This window comes from Salvelinus namaycush, chromosome 16, assembly GCF_016432855.1.
Source record: "Salvelinus namaycush isolate Seneca chromosome 16, SaNama_1.0, whole genome shotgun sequence".
Lineage (NCBI taxonomy): Eukaryota > Metazoa > Chordata > Actinopteri > Salmoniformes > Salmonidae > Salvelinus > Salvelinus namaycush.
The window spans coordinates 10,157,017-10,180,223 of record NC_052322.1 but is presented as its reverse complement, the minus strand read 5'-3'; the positions used below and the strand labels follow the sequence as shown (position 1 = coordinate 10,180,223).

At 44.5% G+C, this 23,207-nt stretch overlaps 1 pseudogene; it reads left to right on the top strand.

Annotated features, from left to right (window-relative positions):
• LOC120060899 overlaps positions 1-23,207 on the top strand; it is a 61,523-nt pseudogene that overhangs the window by 1,012 nt on the left and 37,304 nt on the right.

The following is a 23,207-nucleotide window of genomic DNA, read 5'->3' as shown; positions in this document are numbered from 1 at the left end:
CTTTAAGATAAATAAACAGGCCCTCCCTGCCTAGAAGCATGTTATTTACCAACCAAGCATTTTTATTCTCAAGTGCTTTTAGGCATAGTCTGCAAGCTTAATGGCATTTTGTTATAATATATTTTTTAAACAGTGTAATATAGTATTTTATTGGACAGCTATTAAGTATTGGTGCCAGGCTGTATCTGTTTAGGAAGACAGTATGTTTATGGCATATTTATGGCTAAATTGAGCGGGTTCTTGACCTTTTACCGTTCCCTCTCCTTTTCTAACACACGCACGCCCCCCCCCCCCCCCCCCCCCCACATACACACGCGCACACAAGTACAAGTTAACAGGTAGCCTAGTGGTTAGAGCCTTGCGCCAGTAACTGAAAGGTTGCTAGATCAAATCCCCGCGCTGACAAGGTATACATTTGTCGTTCTGCCCCTGAACAAGGCAGTTAACCCACTGTTCGTAGGCCGTCATTGAAAATAAGAGTTTGTTCTTAACTGACTTGCCTAGTTAAATAAAGGTTAAAAAAAAGACCGCTACAGTGCCTTCAGAAAGTGTTCATACTCCTTGACTTATTCCACATTTAGTTGTGTTACAGCCTGAATTCAAAATGGGTTAAAGTGATTATTTTTCCCATCCATCTACACACAATACCCCATAATGACAAAGTGAAACATGTTATTTGAAATTTTTGCAAATTTATTGAAAATAAATTACAGAAATATCTCATTTACATAAGTATTCACACCCCTGAGTCAATACTTTGTAGAAGCACCTTTGGCAGTGATTACAGTTGTGAGTCTTTCTGGGTAAGTCTCGAAGAGCTTTTCACACCTGGATTGTGCAACATTTGCCCCAATTTTTTCACAATTCTTCAAGCTCTGTCAAATTGGTTGTTGATCATTGCTAGATAACTATTTTCAGGTCTTGCCATATATTTTTAAGTAGATTTAAGTCAAAAACTGTAACTCGGCCACTCAGGAACATTGGTAAGCAACTCCAGTGTAGATTTGGCCCTTGTGTTTTAGGTTATTGTCCTGCTGAAAGGTGAATTCATCTCCCAGTGTCTGGTGGAAAGCAGATTGAACCAGGTTTTTCTCTAGGATTTTGCCTGTGCTTAGCTCCATTCCATTTCTTTTTCCTGAAAACTCCCCAGGCCTTAACGATTACAAGCATACCCATAACATGATACAGCCACCACTATGCTTGAAAATATGGAGAGGTGCTCAGAAATATGTTATATTGGATTTGCCCCAAACATAACACTTGGTATTCAGGACAAAAAGTAAATTTCTTTGACACATTTTTTGCCTATTACTTTAGTGCCTTGTTGCAACAGGATGGAATATTTTAATTCTGTTCAGGTTTCCTTATTTTCACTCTGTCAATTAGGTTATTATTGTGGAGTAACTACAATGTTGTTGACCCATCCTCAGTTTTCTCCTATCACAGCCATTCAACTCTTTAACTGTTTTAAACTCACCATGGCCCTCATGGTGAAATCCCTGAGCGGTTTCCTTCCTTTCCGGCAACTGAGTTAGGAAGGACGCCTGTATCTTTGTAGTGAATGGGTGTATTGATACACCATCCAAAGTGTAATTAATAACTTCACCATGCTCAAAGGGATATTCAATGTCTGCTTTAAAAAAAAACTAATTTACCAATACGTGCCCTTCTTTGCGAGGCATTGGAAACCGTCCCAACTTCTTTTTATATAATTTGTAAACATTTTCAAAATATATAATTCCACTTTGACATTATGGGGTATTGTGTGTAGTAGGCCAGTGACAAAACATCTCAATTTTATCAATTTTAAATTCAGGTTGTAACTCAACAAAATGTGTAAAAAGTCAAGGGGTTTGATTACCTTCTGAAGGCACTGTACAATAATGATTGAAGCAGTGGCTATGATAACCGTGTCTTATACTTGAATGTGCCTACACATGTAGCCTGCACCCATTCACAGGGCACTGCTAATGGACTATACCGTAAATACAGTTCTGTGTCATTCAAGAGAGCAATAGCAGTGTCTGGTGACCCAAAGTACACATTGTCCGTCCTCAGTGTATCATCACTGTGTGAGCGTCGCGGCTCACAGTCTTTGCCAAAGGATTACTAAGACTTTTACACAGTGGCCTTTGCAGCTGCAGAGACTGACACTGGAGAGAGAGAGAGAGAATGAGAGAGAGAGAGAATATTAGTTGTAGAACGTTCAAGGCAATTTTACCCTCCATCCTTGTTGGGGCAATGCACTGTATCACTAAGTGTGTATTATTTCAAGGGCTGATTTGTATGTAAAGTACTATGGGTTGTATGAAAGGTTTAAAAAACAAATATTAGTCTGAGGTGTTGTTGCCAGGACAGGATGTTACTTTGGGGGGGTTTGCACCCCGCTTAAAGACCTTTAGGGAAAACACTGCAGGGTCTTATATTCCAATTGGAATGTATATGTAATACTAGCCATTGTTGTGAACAAACCTATGTTTGACACGGTAGTGCAGGGCTCTACAGTAACTTTTTCAGTTAGTGGCACCAGCACATGATTTGGTCACACCAATATTTTAAATAATTTATAATGACCTGGCCTGTGTCCCATAATATAGCCGCATTCCATACAGAACAAGGCTAATAATGACTAGCCATATTTTAAATAAGCAACATTGGATGTTCTAAGTCCACAACAATGCTTAAACCACATCTGGGGACAATTTTTGGGGTCTGGGAAAAATCTGAGAAATGTAGATTTTTTTTCTGTAGTTGGCCTTTAAGTCAGGTAAGCACCAGCATAAGTTGTGTTTGGCTAGCAGTGTCGCGCAGGTGTGATGGGAGTTTCCAAAACAAATGACCATTGATGCGAATAATCATGATTCTGCCAGGTAGGCATAGGCTACTTTGTAGTTACCTTTTATTTGCCTTTCCATCTACCCGCAGATGTTTAGGCTATCATTAACATTGCTAATGGCTACACACACTGCACACACAGGGTTTCGACATTCAGGTAAATTTGCCAGCAGTCCGGGCCAGTGTCAACTGAAAGCTATTGGCACGAGTTTAAAAAATACTGACAATAGCAGATGATTTTATCTTTCATTTGTGGGCTGAGCAAATGTGTGCCTATGTGCCTCCTCTTCCCCGACCTGACTGAGTTCTTCTCTGCCTCCTGCTCCTGAGCACCAGGGCACCAAATAAAGGAGACACGGGGCCGTATGTATCAAGAGTCTCAGAGTAAGAGTGCTGATCTAGGATCAGGTCTCCCCTGTCCATGTGATCCTATTCTTTGTGATCTAAAAGACATCATAACCGCCATCGATAAGAGACATTACTGCGCAGCCGTATTCATCGACCTGGCCAAGGCTTTCGACTCTGTCAATCACCACATTCTTATTGGCAGACTCGACAGCCTTGGTTTCTCAAATGATTGCCTCGCCTGGTTCACCAACTACTTCTCTGATAGAGTTCAGTGTGTCAAATCGGAGAGCCTGTTGTCCGGACCTCTGGCAGTCTCTATGGGGGTGCCACAGGGTTCAATCCTCGGGCCGACTCTCTTCTCTGTATACATCAGTGATGTTGCTCTTGCTGCTGGTGATTTTCTGATACACCTCTACGCAGACGACACCATTCTGTATACTTCTGGCCCCTCTTTGGACACTGTGTTAACTAACCTCCAGACGAGCTTCAATGCCATACAACTCTCCTTCCGTGGCCCTCAACTGCTCTTAAACGCAAGTAAAACTAAATGCATGCTATTCAACCGATCACTGCCCGCACCTGCTCGCCCGTCCAGCATCACTACTCTGGACGGCTCTGACTTAGAATACGTGGACAACTACAAATACCTAGGTGTCTGGTTAGACTGTAAACTCTCCTTCCAGACTCACATTAAGCATCTCCAATCCAAAATTAAATCTAGAATCGGCTTCCTATATCGCAACAAAGCATCCTTCACTCATGCTGCCAAACATACCCTCGTTAAACTGACCATCCTACCGATCCTCGACTTCGGTGATGTCATCTATAAAATAGCCTCCAACACTCTACTCAACAAACTGGATGCTGTCTATCACAGTGCCATCCGTTTTGTCACCAAAGCCCCATACACTACCCACCAATGCGACCTGTACACACTCGATGGTTGGCCCTCGCTTCAATCTCGTCGCCAACCCACTGGCTACAGGTTATCTACAAGTCTCTGCTAGGTAAAGCCCCACCTTATCTCAGCTCACTGGTCACCATAGCAGCACCCACTCGTAGCACGCGCTTCAGCAGGTATATCTCACTGGTCACCCCCAAAGCCAATTCCTCCTTTGGTCGTCTTTCCTTCCAGTTCTCTGCTGCCAATGACTGGAACAAACTGCAAAAATCTCTGAAGCTGGAAACACTTATCTCCCTCACTAGCCTTAAGCACCAGCTGTCAGAGCAGCTCACAGATTACTGCACCTGTACATAGCCTATCTATAATTTAGCCCAAACAACTACCTCTTCCCCTACTGTATTTATTTATTTAGCCCCTTTGCACCCCATTATTTCTATTTCTACTTTGCACATTCTTCCACTGCAAATCTACCATTCCAGTGTTTTACTTGATATATTGTATACGCCACCATGGCCTTTTTTTGCCTTCACCTCCCTTATCTCACCACATTTGCTCACATTGTATATAGACTTATTTTTCTACTGTATTATTGACTGTATGTTTTGTTTATTTCATGTGTAACTCTGTGTTGTTGTATGTGTCGAATTGCTATGCTTTATCTTGGCCAGGTCGCAGTTGCAAATGAGAACTTGTTCTAAACTAGCCTATCTGGTTAAATAAAGGTGAAATAAAATACATTTAAAAAAAATACTATAAAAATAAAGATTTTTTTTTTTTTTTTTGCTAAACAACTGAAATATCACATTTACATAAGTATTCAGACCCTTTACTCTATACTTTGCTGAAGTACCTTTGGCAGTGATTACAGCCTCATGTTTTCTTGGGTATGACGCTACAAGCTTGGCACACCTGTATTTGGGGAGTTTCTCCCATTGTTTTCTGTATATCCTCTCAAGCTCTGTCGGGTTGGATGGGAAGTGTCACTGAACAGCAATTTTCAGGTCTCTCCAGAGATTTTTGATCGGGTTCAAGACCGGGCTCTGGCTGGGCCACTCAAAGACATTCAGAGACTTGTTCCGAAGCCACTCCTGCGTTGTCTTGTCTGTGTGCTTAGGGTTGTTGTCCGTTGGAAGGTGAACCTTTTACCCCAGTCTGAGGTCCTGAGCGCTCTGGAGCAGGTTTTCATCAACGATCTCTCTGTACTTTGCTCTGTTCATTTTCCCTCGATGCTGACTAGTCTCCCAGTCCCTGCCACTGAAAAACATCCCCACAGCATGATGCTGCCACCACCATGCTTCATCGTAGGGACAGTGCCAGGTTTCCTCCAGACCAGAGAATCTTGTTTCTCATCGTTTGAGAGTCCTTTGGGGGCCTTTTGGCAAACTTCAAGCGGGCTGTCATGTGCCTTTTACTGAGGAGTGGCTTCCGTCTGGCCACTCAACCATAAAGGCCTGATTGGTGGAGTGCTGCAAAGATGGTTGTCCTTCTGGAAGGTTCTCCCATCTCCACAGAGGAATTCTGGAGCTCTGTCAGAATGACCATCGGGCTCTTGGTCACCTCCCTTTCCCAGATCTGTGCCTCAACACAGTCCTGTCTCGGAGCTCTATGGACAATTCCTTCGACCTCATGGCTTGGTTTTTGCTCTGACATGCACTGTCAATAGGGCTGTGGAGGTCAAGAAATTTTGTGAGCCGGTAATTGTCAAGCAAATAACTGTCGGTCTCACAGTAATTGACCGTTAATTACCAAACACATTTAGCATCTCCTGGCTTCCACACATAGCCTACAAGCCACTGATGCAGACCTTTGGAACATCTACATTTTAAAAGTCTAATAAATCCATGTAATACAGCCTACACCTTCACAATAAATCCATTATTTATTTTAGACAGGTCTAAAGAAGCATGATATAAAGAAAATAGTCTATAGCAGAATAGCACACTCTGAGTTGTCCTTATGTCAGGTCCTGATCTGGCTATGCCAAATGGCTGTGGGCTATACTAGTTAATTTAGCAGACAAGATTTTCTTAGAATTCCGTGGCATTATTTTAATTTGAGAGCACATGCGGGCAGCTATTCTGTGTTGAGGGATTAAAAAAGAAATAGGTTCTCCTATATGCTTAATTTAGAGTTATTATTGTAACTTTAGGTTTTCTACAAAACGTTGGGATATATGTTTTGACTTAATATATTGTAAGGCTGTATGATGATTTGAAAAAAGTTGCCTGAAAGGCATGAGCCCCGCTTTGTTTTTTTGCGCAGGCTGTACACACTTCATTAGTCTCTCATTCACAATTTGACAATCACTTGATAATGACTAAAATTTCACAGCGGCATCCCCTTTGTGGCTGCATTGCACCCTAAAAAAATCCATGCCTTTTGCGGCCAGTGGCTGCGTTGTGCCTTTCTCCCTGAGTGCTGCGTTCTCCTAAGCACCTCTCACTCACATGGCTCTCCATCACGTGATCGGGTCTTTCTCACAGGCTACAAGTGCAGAAAGACACATAGGGGACACAACTGCGTGTGTCCTTATCCAATTCCGAGGTGCATAACCATTATAAAGATATTGGAAGAACTGTCCACATTTACTTTCCGTCAGCAAACAAGACGAGTAGACCTAACGAATAGCAAAAGCACTAGCCTATGTCAATCTACTATCCCACATAGTAGAAAAGTCAACCTATTCTATTCTGTGTGAGAAATAAATATTCCAAACATAGTCTGGGACAGTTGTGGGATGCAATAGATCTTAAATTAAAACAACCACTAGCATAAAAAAAATGTAGCTGACGCAACAGATCAGAACGTTTAGCTTAAAATGTTGATAACTATCAGGCTATTTCTTCACATTATAAGCGCAACAATGCGCACATGGCGAAGGCTATAAGCGTGAATGTTCCATTAGTGGGAAAACACTATTATCAAAAGTGACCGCAAACGTGATTATGCATGTGTTGCTTTTATTATAAAGGTGCATTTTTATGGTAAAAAAAAACTTCCCCAAACTTGAAACTCACACGATGCTTATGTATGCCAGTTGGGCTCTAAACTCCTTGTAAAGCGGATTCATGTGCTTAATTTTCAGAAGATATTTGGCCACTTCTGATACAAACCTTAACAAAACATATATGCCTATGGGCCAGGCTACATGAGGTGTGCGACTATGATTAGGGGGGGCAGGTTTGTATGCTGGCCATCATTCACAAGTGATAATATTTAATTCGACAAGTGATGGGATCCATCTGTTTTTCGTAGAGGTTTTCTCCCGCAATTGCATAGCCTATAGAAATGTTGCGCAACATGAGCTCATGGGCTCTCATGAAGTGTTTTAGTTTCTCAAAAACATTTGCAGTGATGTCAGAGTGATTAGAGGGACAATGGAGTGCTGAGTACCAGGCAGGCAGTTAGCATGTTTGGTAGGCTACTAATGCCCATCAGCAGCATCAGAGCTTGGAGAAGTCTAATTACCATGACTAAACAGTCATGTGGAATTTGACTGCCTTCATGACTCGTGACCGCCGGTGTGGTGGTAATATGGTCACCGCAACAGCCCTAACTGTCAACTGTGGGACCTTATATAGACAGGTGTGTGCCTTTCCAAATCATGTCCAATCAATTGAATTTACCACAAGTGGACTCCAATCAAGTTGTAGAAACATTCCAAGGATGATCAATGGTAACAGGATGCTTATGTAAATAAGGTATTTCTGTTTTTTCTTTTTAATACATTTGCAAACATTTCTAAAAACCTGTTTTTGCTTTGTCATTATAGGGTATTGTGTGTAGATTGATGAGGAAAAATTGTATTTAATCAACTTCAAAATAAGGCTGTTACGTAAACAAAATATGGAAAAAGTCAAATGGGTCTGAATACTTTCCGAATGCACTGTATATGACAAGAATGAGCACAAAGCTCAAACGTGAGACTTTATAATATAAGTCAGGCTTCAATCTGATCGAACTTTGACCGCAATGCACGTTTTAAAGTAACTTTAATTCATATCATTATTAAGTTGTAGGAAGTCTCTTTCACAGACATGTCAAATGAGAGGGTAGCTAAGTCAAATGATTGGTTCATTCAACTCGTGTTCATAATAGGCCTACCACATTCCAACCATATTTTTAACAAAAAATATGCTCAGCATGTGGTGGAAACATGGAAATGACCTGAATGAAGCTAATATATGACAGTATTTCAAGTGCCACAGATGCCTGGGGTTATTGATAAAAATGCCTAGAAGTCTCAAGCCGGTTACTCAGAACGATAGTAATTGAAAGCACCTTCAAGCGCAGTTGAAAAGACAGACATGCTAGGCTTCTACAACTTCCAGTCCATTGTCTGCATGACTTGACTGACAGCACTGAGCACATCATGACTACTTCTAGTTCAGTGCTCCTGACTACAGGTCCAGGCTGGTGGCAGGATTCCTTTCCAACTGTAAGACATTTTCTCACTGCTGCTGTCCCATCTTGTCCAGTGAGGTCTTCACCATGGGCCTCGGATCTGAGGCATTTTCCTAATGCCACTTCCTATTGATACCAGCTTTTCTGCTAAAAGAGCTAGGGCCGTATCAAGCATCTCAAAGTAGGAGTGCTGATTTAGGATCGGTTTTGTCTTTTAGGACCTTGAGCGTGGCTGAGGCGAACCCATGACCAGCTCTGAAACCAGATTGCATAGCGGAGAAGGTACAGTGGGATTCGAAATGGTCGGTAATCTGTTTGTTAACTTGGGTTTCGAAGACCTTAGAAAGGCAGGGTAGAATAGATATAGGTCTGTAGCAGTTTGGGTCTAGAGTGTCTCCCCCTTTGAAGAGGAGGATGACCGCAGCAGCTTTCCAATCTTTGGGGATCTCAGACAATACAAAAGAGAGGTTGTTAAATATATTTAATACATTTTTATTAATACATTAATAACATCTCTAAAAACCTTTTTTTTGCTTTGTCATTATAGGGTATTGTCTGTAGATTGCTGAGGGGGGAAAAACAATTTAATCCATTTTGGAATAAGGCTGTAAAGTAACAAAATGTGGAAAAAGTCAAGGGGTCTGAATTCTTTCCCGAATGCACTGTATACTACAAGACCGAAAGTATGTGGACACCTGCTTGATGAAACACTGAACAAAAATATAAACGCAACAATTTCAAAGATTTCAGGTCATGTAAGGAAATCAGTCAATTTAAATAAATTCATTAGGCCCTACTCTATAGATTTCACGTGACTGGGAATACAGATAAGCATATGTTGGTTACAGTACAGATACCTTAAAAAAAAGGTAGTGGCTTGGATCAGAGAACCAGTCAGTATCTGGTGTGACCACCATTTGCCTCGTGCAGTACGACACATCTTCTTCGCATAGAGTTGATTGGGGCCTGTGGAATGTTGTCTCATTCCTCTTCAATGACTGTGCAAAGTTGCTGGATATTGGTGGGAAATGGAACATACTGTCATGCACGTCGATCCAGAGCATCCACATGTTCAATGGGTGACATGTCTGTTGAGTATGCAGGCCATGGAAGAAGTGGGACATTTTCAGCTTCCAGGAATTGTGTATAGATCCTTGCAAAATGGGGCTGTGCATTATCATGCTGAAACATTAGGTGATGGCAGCGGATGAATGGCATGACAATGGGCCTCAGGATCTCGTCATGGTATCTCTGTGCATTCAAATTGACATCGATAAAATGCAATTGTGTTCATTGTCCGTAGCTTATGCCTGCCTGTACTATAACCCCACCGCCACCATTGGGCACTCTGTTTACAATGTTGACATCAGCAAACCGCTCACCCACACACGGTTGTGAGGCCGGTTGGACGTACTGCCAAATTCTCTAAAATGGCGTTGGGGGCAGCTTCAATTCAATTCTCTGGCAACATATCTGGTGGACATTTCTGCAGTCAGCATGCCAATTGCACACTCCCTCAACATTTTTGACATCTTTGGCATTGGGTTGTGTGACATGGCATTGGGTTGTGTTATTGTCCCCAGCACAAGGTGCACATGTGTAATGATCAGCTTCTTGATATGCCACACCTGTCAGGTGGATGTATTATCTTGGCAAAGGAGAAATGGTCACTAACAGAGATGTAAACAAATTTGTGCACAAAATGTGAGAGAAATAAGCTTCTTGTGCATTTGGAAAATGTCTGGGATCTTTTATTTCAGCTCATGAAACATGGGACCAACACGTTACATGTTGCTTTTATATTTGTGTTTAGTGTATTTATACATACACAGTGCCTTCAGAAAGTATTCATACCCCTTGACTTATTCCCCCCCCCCAAAAAAAAATTACGCCTAAAAGATTTTCTTTCTCAACCATCTACACACAATACCCCAAAATGACAAAGTGAAAACATGTTTAGACAATTTTCCAAATGAAATACAGAACTATCTCATTTATCCTAAGTATTCACACCCCTGAGTCAATACTTTGTAGAAGCACTTTTGGTGGCGATTACAGCTTTGAGTCATCATGGGTATGTCTGTATTCGCTTTGCACATCTGGATTTATGGGGATTTTCTCCCATTATTCTTTGTAGATTTTCTCAAGCTCTGTTAAGTTATATGGGGAACAGCAATCTTCAAGTCATTCCACAGATTTTCATTGGGATTCAAGTCTGGGCTTTGGCTGGGTGTAACGTGTGCGCTGAGAGTCAGGAAGCAAGTTCAGGGAGTGAGTGTTTTAATAAATAAAATAAACATGAAACACAAACGCACCCACATGAAAACAGAGTCAATAACACCTGAGGAAAGAACCAAGGGGAGTGACAGATATAGGGAAGATAATCAAGGAGGTGATGGAGTCCAGGTGAGTGTCACGAGGCGCAGGTGCGCGAGACAATGGTGACAGGTGTGCGGGATAATCAGCAGCCTCAAGGACTTTCACATTCTTGTTCTGAAGCCATTCCAGCATTGCTTTGGCTGTATGCTTTGGGTCATTGTCCTGTTGGAACGTAAATCTTCCCCCCAGGCTAAGGTTGTTTGCACTCTGAAGCAGGTTCTCATCAAGGATTTCCCTGTATTTGGCTCCATTCATTGTTCCCTCTATCCTTACCAGTCTCCCAGTTCCTGCCTGGTTTTCTCCAGATATATACTTTGCATTCAGAACAAAGAGTTACATTTTCTGCATCATTAGACGACATAATCTTTTGCCTTATGATCTCAAAGTCTTTCACGTGCCTTTTTGCAAAGTTCAGGTGTGCTGTCATGTGCTTTTTTTTCAGGAGTGGCTTCCGTCTGGCCGCTCTCCCAAAAAGCCCAGATTGGTGAAGTGCTGTAGAGACTGTTGTACTTCTGGCAGGTTCTTCCATCTCAGTCAAGGAACGCTGTGGTTCTGAGTGGTCATTGGGTTCTTGGTCACCTCCCTGACCAACGTCCTTCTTGTGCAGTTGCTCAGTTTGGTCGGACGGCCAGCTCTAGGCAGTGTCTGTGTAGTTCTATATTTTTACCATTTCCCAATGATGGAGACCACTGCTCTTTGAAACTTTCAACACTGTAGAAATTGTTTTATACCCTTCCCCAGATATATGCCTCATTACAATTCTACAGACAGTTCCTTGGACTTCATGGTATAGTTTCTGCTCTGACATGCATTATCAACTGTAGGACCTTATATAGACAGGTGTGTTTCTTTATAAATCATGTCCAAACAATTGAATTGGCCACAGGTGGACTCCAATCAGAAAGGATGACTAAAGGAAATTGGGTGCACCTGAGCTCAATTTGGAGTGTCATAATAAATGGCTGTGAATACTTAAGTAAGTTGAATATTTCTGCATTTCATTTTCAATAAATGTGCAACATTTTCTAAAAACATGTTTTTACGTGTAGATGGGTGAGAAAACAATTATAGTTTGAATTCAGGCTGAAACACAACAACATGTGGAATAAGTCAAGGGTTATGAATACTTTCTGAAGTCACTGTATATTACTCAGTATTAGTGACATTCTACATTTTCATGAGGTGATAGGCCTACCACTGTTTTCTGTCAGTATCATTCATACCATCTCACCTCACATGCAACTAGTTCATTTCAGGCTTGATCGAAGGCCTACTTGGGTTTCTGTGTTTGTTCTTGCTCCAGCTGTGAGTCTGTATTTACTATTTTACATGTTTTACTATTTATATCTGATCTGTAAACCACATTTAAACAGATATTCACACCTCAGTTTCCAGCCCCTCAGTTTAAATTTGTCTCTGACCACCTCCCCACATCTACATTTTTCACTCATTCCTTCTCTCTCTCTCTCTGGCTGTCTATCTCACCTGCTGCTTCAGTGTGTCACAGTAACCCTGGTCTTGAAGCCTACCTCTGCACCTAGCTCTGCTGGGTGTCCCACACTCTCGCTGCATGCAATGTCAGGGTAATTGACGAGTCAGAAACAGGATCAACTTGGACTCGGGTAGACGTAACATAGTAAATGTAAATCTGTGACACGCCAATTAGTATGATAGGCTACGTTTTGTATGGTACTATGTATTAATTTGTGGATGTCCAGCATCCATTCCGTATGATATGTTACGAATTCCAATTTGTTGTGGCTAACCTTAACTAGGTGGCTAATGTTAGCTAGGCTAGGGGTTTGGAGTTAAGGTTAAGGTTAGGGGAAGTGTTAGCTAACATTCTAAGTATTTGCCAAATAGCTAAAAAGTAGTTGGAAAGTTGCTAATTAGCTAAAATGCTAAAGTTGTCCATAATGACATTTGAACACGCAACCTTTGGGTTGCTAGCCATTCACGTTATACACCTACCCATCCACCCGACCAACCACCCTACTTTAGTTTTTGTCTTAAGTAACCTTCTGTCAGATGTATTATTATTTTATTTTACCCCTTTTTCTCCCCAATTAGTAGTTACAGTCTTGTCTCATCACTGCAACTCCCGTACAGTTGGGAGAGGCGAAGGTCGAGAGCCGTGCGTCCTCCGAAACACAACCCAACCAAACCGCACTGCTTCTTGACACAGTGCCCACTTAACTTGGAAGCCAGCCGCACCAATGTGATAGAGGAAACACCGTGCACCTGGCGACCGTGTCAGTTTGCACTGCACAGGAGTGGCTAGTGCGCGATGGGACAAGGACATCCCTGCCGGCCAAACCCTACCCTAACCCGGAGGACGCTGGTCCAATTGTGCGCCGCCCCATGGGTCTCCCGGTCGCGGCCGACTGCGACAGAGCCTAGGCTCTCACCCAGAATCTCTAGTGGCACAGCTAGCACTGCGATGCAGTGCCTTAGACAGTGGTCTTCTGTCTGATGTAACCATAGCGAATGTAACATATCATACTAATTTGAGTGTCCCGGATTTACGTTTACTATGTTATATCATGAGACCAAGCGGGCAGGATATGAGTCATCACTTTTGTTGCTAACTGGCTGCTAAAAAGAGCTCGGCCACTACAGGGTGGGAGGGAGGCCCTTCTCCGAGCTTCTCTTCCCACCTCATTTAGATACTGTATAACGATTGTTGAGTCTTCAATAATGGACTTTGGGTGAACTAGCCCTTTAAACCCATTTCTATTATGGAACTGGAGCTGTAATTCACAACGATGTCAGCTCACGACTCATTCATCTCAGCCTGCCAAGATTGGGATGCCAGTTAAGGCCACCTGTTTGTTGCAGCAAGAGCTCTGTTCATTTTCCTCTTGAGCCACTCATGTTCTCCATAGAGGACAACAGAAGCACTTTTAGCTTGAGAAATATCACAGAGGAACTCCTAAGAAATACCCCAAAAAATGCATACAAATATTAGTTTATATATTGTTTATTTATCCAAGTAGGTTGCATGCAGGTTAAAAAACTGTTATTGAGAGATGTGGGCCACGACTTGTACACTTGATCCATGAACATGTATTTCATCAGTTGGTTGTAAATGTAGCTGCTACTTTCAAAGTGAGTGACTGTGTCTCTTCAGCTCTACACTTGGTAAATGAGAGTGAGTGCACGGGAGCATCTGTACCACCCAGCATCAGTCACACAAGTAATGCCACTAATGTTATACTGTCCCCACTGACATCAACTCGCTAAGTTCTTACCATTCAACCTGTACTGTAACATCACTGCATGTGGTACTGCAATATTGTAAATACAAGAACTGCAAGTGAAGTGAATGGGACAAACTGTTAGTGTATGCCTTGTCGAGCACTGCTCACTGTGGGATCGCTGTATTTCCCCACGAATGAAAATGGAACACAGCAGCAACAAGCCTCATGGTTATGCTTATTCCCTGAGGTAGTCGAAGCAAATTAGGCATTTTACAATGTGTGAACTGTGTGGTGTGTATGTGCGTGCGTGCATGTGTCTATACGCATACATCGACTTACGAGCATGTGTGTGTGTTGATGTGTTGGAGAACGGGCACGCCTGCCTGAGCTTGTGCAACACCGAAAAATCACAGATGGAATCAGACTGAGTGGGAAAGCAGTCAGCAGACAGCCCTTTGAGATCGTGGTGGAACTAGGACCCAAGCAAAGCATAGGCCTCAGTCTTAAGGGAGAAAATAATGGAGCTAAAGACAGGAATTTAGGAGGCCAAGCTACACTAGAGTAGAGCTATAAGAGGAAAGCTCTAGTTTTGGCCCTTGTACAACAGAGGACGAGACAGCCTCTGCCTGTGTGAAAAGCCAGAGAGATACTGTATTATTGCCCTCCTGGGCCTGCCTGCTATCTGGCCAACATTACAGGGATAGACTGTGTGAATCTGCTGTAAATACACTTGTTGTAAAGTTACCTGAGCTCTATTGGATAGTTTCTGTATTCATCAACATCAATCAACAACTTCTCACCTTTTTTGAGGCTACATACCAATACCATGCTCTTGTATCCTTCTATTGTGTTTTCCCTTGTATCCTTTCCTTAGTAATTTTCCAATGAGAAACAAAAACCTTGGTTTGGTGAAAGCCATATGGTACAATTAAAGCCCACTATCCAGCTGGGTAGGAGGTTGCTTTCAACTATCCAGTCCTTTCTAATCAAGGGGAGCAAGGAACAGAATCATTGTAGACTAAGGGGCCCCACTCACCCTTTGTTTTGGCTGGTATTACAGCCAATCGTTCACTTATAGTATCCCATTGAAATCGATGCATTACTTGGTGAAAATTCGACTTAAGTGGAAGTTAGGATTCTCCCCACAATCTATAGTCTGGGTTTCCCACTCTGACGATGTGGCCGATTCTGTCAGAGATAGATGATCAAGGGAGAGGGAATTCCCAGTTCCTTACCCAAATAAACACTGTCTGGGCTGGGAACACAAGGGAATAGAAAGAAGGAGAGAAGGAGGGGGGAGGGGTGGACTAAAAAAGAACAATGAGCCCAAGGCGGACGAGGTAGAAGAGTTAGTCTTCCCAGCCACTCAATGGGTGCCATCATCGAATCATTACCGAGTGAGAGTCGAGGAAGCCCTTTCAGAGTAACTGTTAGCTTGATAAGCACTTACAGTAGAGCAGTATTGAACACAACAATCCTCACAGGCCCTCTCTAGAGATGGTAAATTAAATACATAGCTGTATTAGATGACAGTGATAGAAGGAATTTGGTTGTAAGGGAAATTAATTGATCTATTCATTGTCTCGCCGGACTGTTGTGAGTGTGTGGTAGGATGCAGGGCATTTGTGTATGTGTGTGAGAGAGAGGGAGAGAGAGAAGAGAGAGAGATGTATAACACTATTGTATGGATGGTGGGCATTCTGTATGTTTACATGGCAGCATTGGGGATTTCAGCACCATGGAGAGCATAACACTCGCATTGCAGTGGAACTCCTATGCCTGTATTCACAAACCTTATGAGAGAGAGAGGTATCAATTACAGTGTTACCTGGGTCACCTCTCTATATGCACACACACAATGGATCATAGCTACTTATTCTTACTCATGGTTTATTTTCACAACACACCCAGTTCATGTCTCTGTCTTCTTATGGCAGATATGACACATCTCTCTCTCGCACGCACGCACGCACGCACGCACGCACGCACGCACGCACGCAGGCAGGCAGGCAGGCAGGCAGGCAGGCAGGCAGGCAGGCAGGCAGGCAGGCAGGCAGGCAGGCAGGCAGGCAGGCAGGCAGGCACGCACACGCACACGCACACGCACACTAACTAACCCTTATTGTGACCATACACCTAGCCCCTAAGCCTAAAATAGCCCTTCTCCTTACTGGGACCGGCAAAATGTCCCCACTTGTCAGAATTGTCCTTGTTTTACTATCCTTGTGAGGACTTCTGGTCCCCACAAGGATAGTAAAACCAAACCACACACACACACACAGTTGCCGTTGACACAGTAATGTACACTTGCTGTCTGTGAAAGCTAACGCTTTAGTACTGTCTGCTGTATTCAGTGTCCAACTGAATATGCCATGTGTTTGTGTATTTGTTGAGTCAGAGCATTGGGATCCAGCATCAGAATATCTTTTTACACATTATTATTCAGGATACATCATTCCCAGACATACTGTAGCCCATAACAAGGTTATTGTACTTGCAATAGTAGACTGACTTAGTTTATCAATATAATGCTCAACCTATTTCTGAATCTATTCCTTATTCGTGGATATACATGACTGTAAAACCAGTATGAATCAGAGTAAAACCATTCCACGTAGGTATCATAAAATGTAAATGGTAGTGATTTTCCGTGTTCTGTGCGCCTCTCTTTGTCTTTCCTGCCTCGCCACAATGAGGCTGTAGTGTAGACTTCCAGTAGTGTGTTGCCTGCAGGGGGCCCAATGGAAGAGAGCCACTCACACTCATACACACTCGCTGGTATGTGCACACCACACACACCTACACTCATGCACATGCACTGCGCACACACGCACACAGACAAATAGGTTTCAAGGGTCTACACGGAGAAATGTGCAAACTCCTAACGCATGCACATACATTCTCACACGTATGCACACACGTATGCACGCACACACACAAACACTCGTGTTTTATGTAAATCTGTCAGGCATTAACTGCAATAAACAAGCACGCACCTACCTGATCCTGCTAGTCTCTACAACTATCAAGTAGACAGAAACCACCACCATTTCACAAGAGAATGGGGGCCCCAAAACACCTGAAACTACTTTTTCCTGCAATCTAGAGCCAAAGATATGTATATTTTTCTGCATAGTTATCTAAGCATACCTCTTCACCTGTTCAATTGTAATTTTAACTAATAATGATGCACATTTATTCTTTTGAACTTTTATGCCTTAGGAGTTTGGTACAACTGCCACACTGGTATATAGTACCATAGCCCAAGAATTAAAGCAAGTTTAGTATTCTCTAAAGTTTAGCAACCTTTCCAGCAGGCATGCAAGCTAAGATAGTCAGACAAGCTACACTAACTTGATTTATAGCCTGAAATTGTCACGATCGTCAAAGGGAGAGAGAGAGGACCAAGGCGCAGCGCGTGAAAAATACATCTTCTTTTTATTATCAGAAGGAAAAAACGAAACAAAACAACAAACAGACGACCGTGAAGCTATAAATCTAGATAGTGCTGACACAAACACTACACATAGACACAGACATTCACCATGTCACACCCTGACCTAACTAAAATAATAAATGAAAACAAAGATAACTAAGGCCAGGGTGTGACATAACCCCCCCCTTAAGGTGCGAACTCCGGGCGCACCAGCATAAAGTCTAGGGGAGGGTCTGGGTGGGCGTCTGTCCACGGTGGCGGCTCTGGTACTGGTCGTGGTCCCCACCCCACCATAGTCACTACCCGCTTTCGTAGCCTCCTCCAACTGACCACCCGCCAACTTAACCCCACTGGATTAATGGGCAGCACCGGACTAAGGGGCAGCACCGGACTAAGGGGCAGCACCGGACTAAGGGGCAGCACCGGACTAAGGGGCAGCACCGGACTAAGGGGCAGCACCGGACTAAGGGGCAGCACCAGGATAAGGGGCAGCACCAGGATAAGGGGCAGCACCAGGATAAGGGACAGCACCAGGATAAGGGGCAGCACCAGGATAAGGGGCAGCTCCGGACTGAGGGACGGCAGCTCCGGACTGAGGAACGGATCCTGGCTGGATGACGGCTCTGGCGGATCCTGGCTGGACGGCTCTGGCGGATCCTGGCTGTACGGCTCATGGCTGGCTGACGGATCTGGCTGCTCATGGCTGGCTGACGGATCTGGCTGCTCATGGCTGGCTGACGGATCTGGCTGCTCATGGCTGGCTGACGGATCTGGCTGCTCATGGCTGGCTGACGGATCTGGCTGCTCATGGCTGGCTGACGGATCTGGCTGCTCATGGCTGGCTGACGGCTCTGGCAGATCCTGTCTGGTTGGCGGCTCTGGCAGATCCTGTCTGGTTGGCGGCTCTGGCAGATCCTGTCTGGTTGGCGGCTCTGGCAGATCCTGACTGACGAATGGCTCTAGCGGCTCCTGACTGACTAACGGCTCTGACGGCTCGGGACAGACGGGCGGCTCTAATGGCTCGGGGCAGACGGATGGCTCAGACGGCGCTGGGGAGACGGATGGCTCAGATGGCGCTGGGGAGACGGATGGCTCAGATGGCGCTGGGGAGACGGATGGCTCAGATGGCGCTGGGGAGACGGATGGCTCAGATGGCGCTGGGGAGACGGATGGCTCAGATGGCGCTGGGGAGACGGATGGCTCAGATGGCACTGGGCAGACGGATGGCTCTGGCCGGATGAGGCGCACTGTAGGCCTGGTGCGTGGTGCCGGAACTGGAGGCACCGGGCTAAGGACACGCACCTTCAGGCTAGTGCGGGGAGAAGGAACAGGGCATACTGGACCCTGGGGACGCACATTAGGCCTAGTGCGTGGTGCCGGAACTGGTGGTACCGGGCTGGGGACACGCATCTCAGGGCTAGTGCGGGGAGCAGCAACAGGATGCACAGGACTCTGGAGACGCCCAGGAGGCTTAGTGCGTGGTGCCGGAATTGGTGGTACCGGGCTGGAGACACGCACCATAGGACGAGTGCGTGGAGGAGGAACAGGGCTCTGGAGACACACTGGAAGCCTGTTACGTGGTGTAGGCACTGGTGGAACTGGACTGGGGCGGGGAGGTGGCGCCGGAAATACCGGACCGTGCAGGCGTACTGGTTCCCTTGAACACCGAGCCTGCCCAACCTTACCTGGTTGAATGCTCCCCGTCGCCCGACCAGTGCGGGGAGGTGGAATAACCCGCACCGGGCTATGTAGGCGAACCGGGGACACCATGCTTAAGGCTGGTGCCATGTATGCCGGCCCGAGGAGACGCACTGGAGACCAGACGCGTTGAGCCGGCATCATGGCACCTGGCTCAATGCCCAATCTAGCCCTACCAGTGCGGGGAGGTGGAATAACCCGCACTGGGCTATGAACACGTACAGGAGACACCGTGCGCTCTACTGCGTAACACGGTGTTCGCCCGTACTCCCGCTCTCCACGGTTAGCCTGTGAAGTGGGCGCAGGTCTCCTACCTGCCCTCGGCCCACTACCTCTAAGCCCCCCCCCAAGAAATTTTTTGGGCTGACTCACAGGCTTCCTACCGCGTCGTCGTGCTGCCTCCATTCGCCGGTATCCCTCCTCGCACTGAGCCAGAGAATCCCATGCGGGCTCCGGCACTCGCCCTGGGTCGATCGCCCACCTGTCGATCTCCTCCCACGTTGTGTAGTCCAGATTACGCTCCCATTGCCATTCCTCCTTGCGCTGCTCCTGTTGCCGCTTATCACGCTGCTTGATCCTGGATTGGTGGGTAATTCTGTCACGATCGTCAAAGGGAGAGAGAGAGGACCAAGGCGCAGCGCGTGAAAAATACATCTTCTTTTTATTATCAGAAGGAAAAAACGAAACAAAACAACAAACAGACGACCGTGAAGCTATAAATCTAGATAGTGCTGACACAAACACTACACATAGACACAGACATTCACCATGTCACACCCTGACCTAACTAAAATAATAAATGAAAACAAAGATAACTAAGGCCAGGGTGTGACAGAAATGGCTTGGTAGCTAGTTATGAGATTGGTAGATTTGGAACCTATCTAGCTGGATAAAGCAAACTTCATAAAAATGCTAGGTTGGCTAGTATTACATTTATCATTATATTATCATTTATTCATAAAGTTGGAATCAATAGGCTACATAGATTGATCAAGTTCATTTAAAAACGTACCTCCTGTGAATCATGCCCATCACCGGCAGCTAAAATAAATAAATAAAACTGTGTGTGTGTGTCACTCTACACTCTCTCTCCCCTCCACTGACGATACTGTTTGCGCTCACTAGAGTAGCTAACATCCTGTCTCGCATATCTTTGCTCCTTGGTGCACCTTGGAAGGAAACACTTACTAGGAAGAATAAGAGGGGGTGGTACTCTGGCTGGCCCAGTTAGTGTGCCCCCCCCCTGCAAATTACCGCTGGAAAAACATGGGCTAAAAACCCTTCAAATGTTTAGTAATTCATTTAATATCTGACAAATTAAAAAACAGTACACATCTGAGGGGGAAGATGCCCTTGTGCCACCTATGGGCATGATGCCTGTCTAGTTTTTTTCTCCCTAATTTCATGATATCCAATTGGTAGTTACAGTCTTGTCCCATCGCTGCAATTCCCGTAGCGAAGGTTGAGAGCCACGCGTCCTCCCGAAACACGACTCTGCCAAGCCGCACTGCTTCTTGACACACTGCTCACGGTAGCCAGCCGCACCAATGTGTCGGAGGAAACACAGTACGCATGTCGATGTGTCAGTGTGCATGCGCCCTGTCCGCCACAGGAGTCGCTAGAGCGTGATGGGACAAGGACATCCCGGCCAGCCAAACCCTCCCCTAACTCGGACGACGCTGGGCCAATTGTTTGTCGCCTCATGGGTCTCCCGGTCTCAGCCGGCTGCGACACAGCCCTGGATCGAACCTGGATCTGTAGTGCCTCAAGCACTGCACTACTCGGGAGGCCGCCTCTGTCTACTCTGATAACCGTTGGAAACCAAAGACCTGTGGGTGCTCTCTTTTTCTGGCTAAAATGACACATGTCTATTCTTAGTGCCTGAGCCTATTATGTGGGTGACAGGAGTTGGGCAAGAGAGACACTTTTAGCAGGACTGGCTACAGTAAATCCCACTGGGTGGATCTGTTGGCTATGGCTTTCAGGGAGATGCTGGATCCCTAGGGTGGTATTGTGTGTGTGTGTGTGTGTGTGTGTGTGTGGGAAAGATTGTATCAAACACACATTACAAATATGAGTATGGGCCTGTTTTATGACTGTCAGGCTCTGTGGTCACTATGTGTGAATGGAATATACACTGTCCTGGTCAGTGGTCAGTGGGTACACCACGGTATGTTACAGGTTTTACCCGCAAAGCAGTATGCCAGGTTCAGGCTATGTGACAATGGTGTGTGTGTATACGTGTTTGTGTACGCGCATGCGCCGTGTTTGTGTATACGTTTGTGTGTAGTGTACTTGTGTGTGTCAAAATCAAAACCAACTTAGCTCTTAACCTAAGCAGCATACAAACCAAGATACTAACCAAAGGGACAAAATAGGCCTCATTGAAAAGATGTTAAACAAGACTTGATCCTAAGTGTTTTGTAGTGAGGCTGCATGCAGTCTCTCCTTTAAAGCCAGTAGCCCACACATTTGAGAATACCACACATAGACTGGTTTCTCAGAGTAAATGTACTTTGTATTTGTATTTATTATGGATCCCCATTAACAGCTGCCAAGGCAGGAGCTACTCTTCCTGGGATCCAAACACATTAAGGGATTTACATCACATATAAAACAAAATATAAAATAGTACATCATATAACATTATTCCACCACTACATACAGTATATACAATACAAAATGTATAATACCACCATAAAACAATATTACAATGTACATGTGTGTAGAGTGCGTGTGTCTGTACCTTTGTGTGTGTCTCTTCACAATCCCCACTGTTCCATAAGGTGTATTTTTACTTGTTTTTAAAATCTGATTCTACTGCTTGCATCAGTTACCTGATGTGGAACAGAGTTCCATGTAGTCATGGCTGTTCTGAGCCAATTGTAATTTTCCTAAGTCCCTCTTTGTGGCACATGACGACACGACTGAACAGTAGTCCAGGTGCGATAAAACTAGGGCCTGGAGGACCTGCCTTGTTGATGGTGTTGTTAAGAAGGCAGAGCAGCGCTTTATTATGGACAGACTTCTCCCCATCTTAGCTACTGTTGTATCAGTATGTTTTGACCATGACAGTTTACATTCCAGGGTTACTCCAAGCAGTTTAGTCACCTCAACTTGCTCAATTTCCACACTATTCATTACAAGATTTAGTTGTGGTTTAGGGTTTAGTGAATGATTTGTCCCAAATGCAATGTTTTTAGTTTTGGAAATGTTTAGGACTAATTTATTCCTTGCCACCCATTCTGAAACTAACTGCATCTCTTTGTTAAGTGTTGCAGTCATTTCAGTTGCTGTAGTAGCTGACATGTATAGTGTTGAGTCATCTCTGTACATAAACACTCTGGCTTTACTCAAAGCCAGTGGCATGTCATTAGTAAAGATTTTAAAAAGTAAGGGTCTAAACTCTGGGGAATTCCTAATTCTACCTGGATTATGTTAGCAAGGCTTCCATTAAAGAGTACCCTCTGTGTTCTGTTAGACAAGTAACTCTTTATCCACAATATTGCAGGGGGTGTAAAGCCATAACACATACGTTTTTCCAGCAGCAGACCATGATTGATAAAGTCAAAAGCCGCACTGAAGTCAAACAAAACAGCCCCCCACGATATCTGTATCATCAATTTCTGTCAGCCAATCATCAGTCATTTGTGTAAGTGCTGTGCTTGTTGAATGTCCTTCCCTATAAGCGTGCTGAAAGTCTGTTGTCAATTTGTGGTCTGTAAAATAGCATTGTATCTGGTCAAACACCATTTTTTTCCAGAAGTTTACTAAGGGTTGGTAACAGGCTGATTGGTCGGCTATTTGAGCCAGTAAAGGGGGCTTTACTATTCTTGGGTAGCGGAATGACTTTTGCTTCCCTCCAGGCCTGAGGGCACACACTTTCTAGTAGGCTTAAATTGAAGATATGGCAAATAGGAGCGGCAATACCGTCCGCTATTATCCTCAGTAATTTTCCATCCAGGTTGTCAGACCCTGGTGGCTTGTCATTGTTGATAGACAA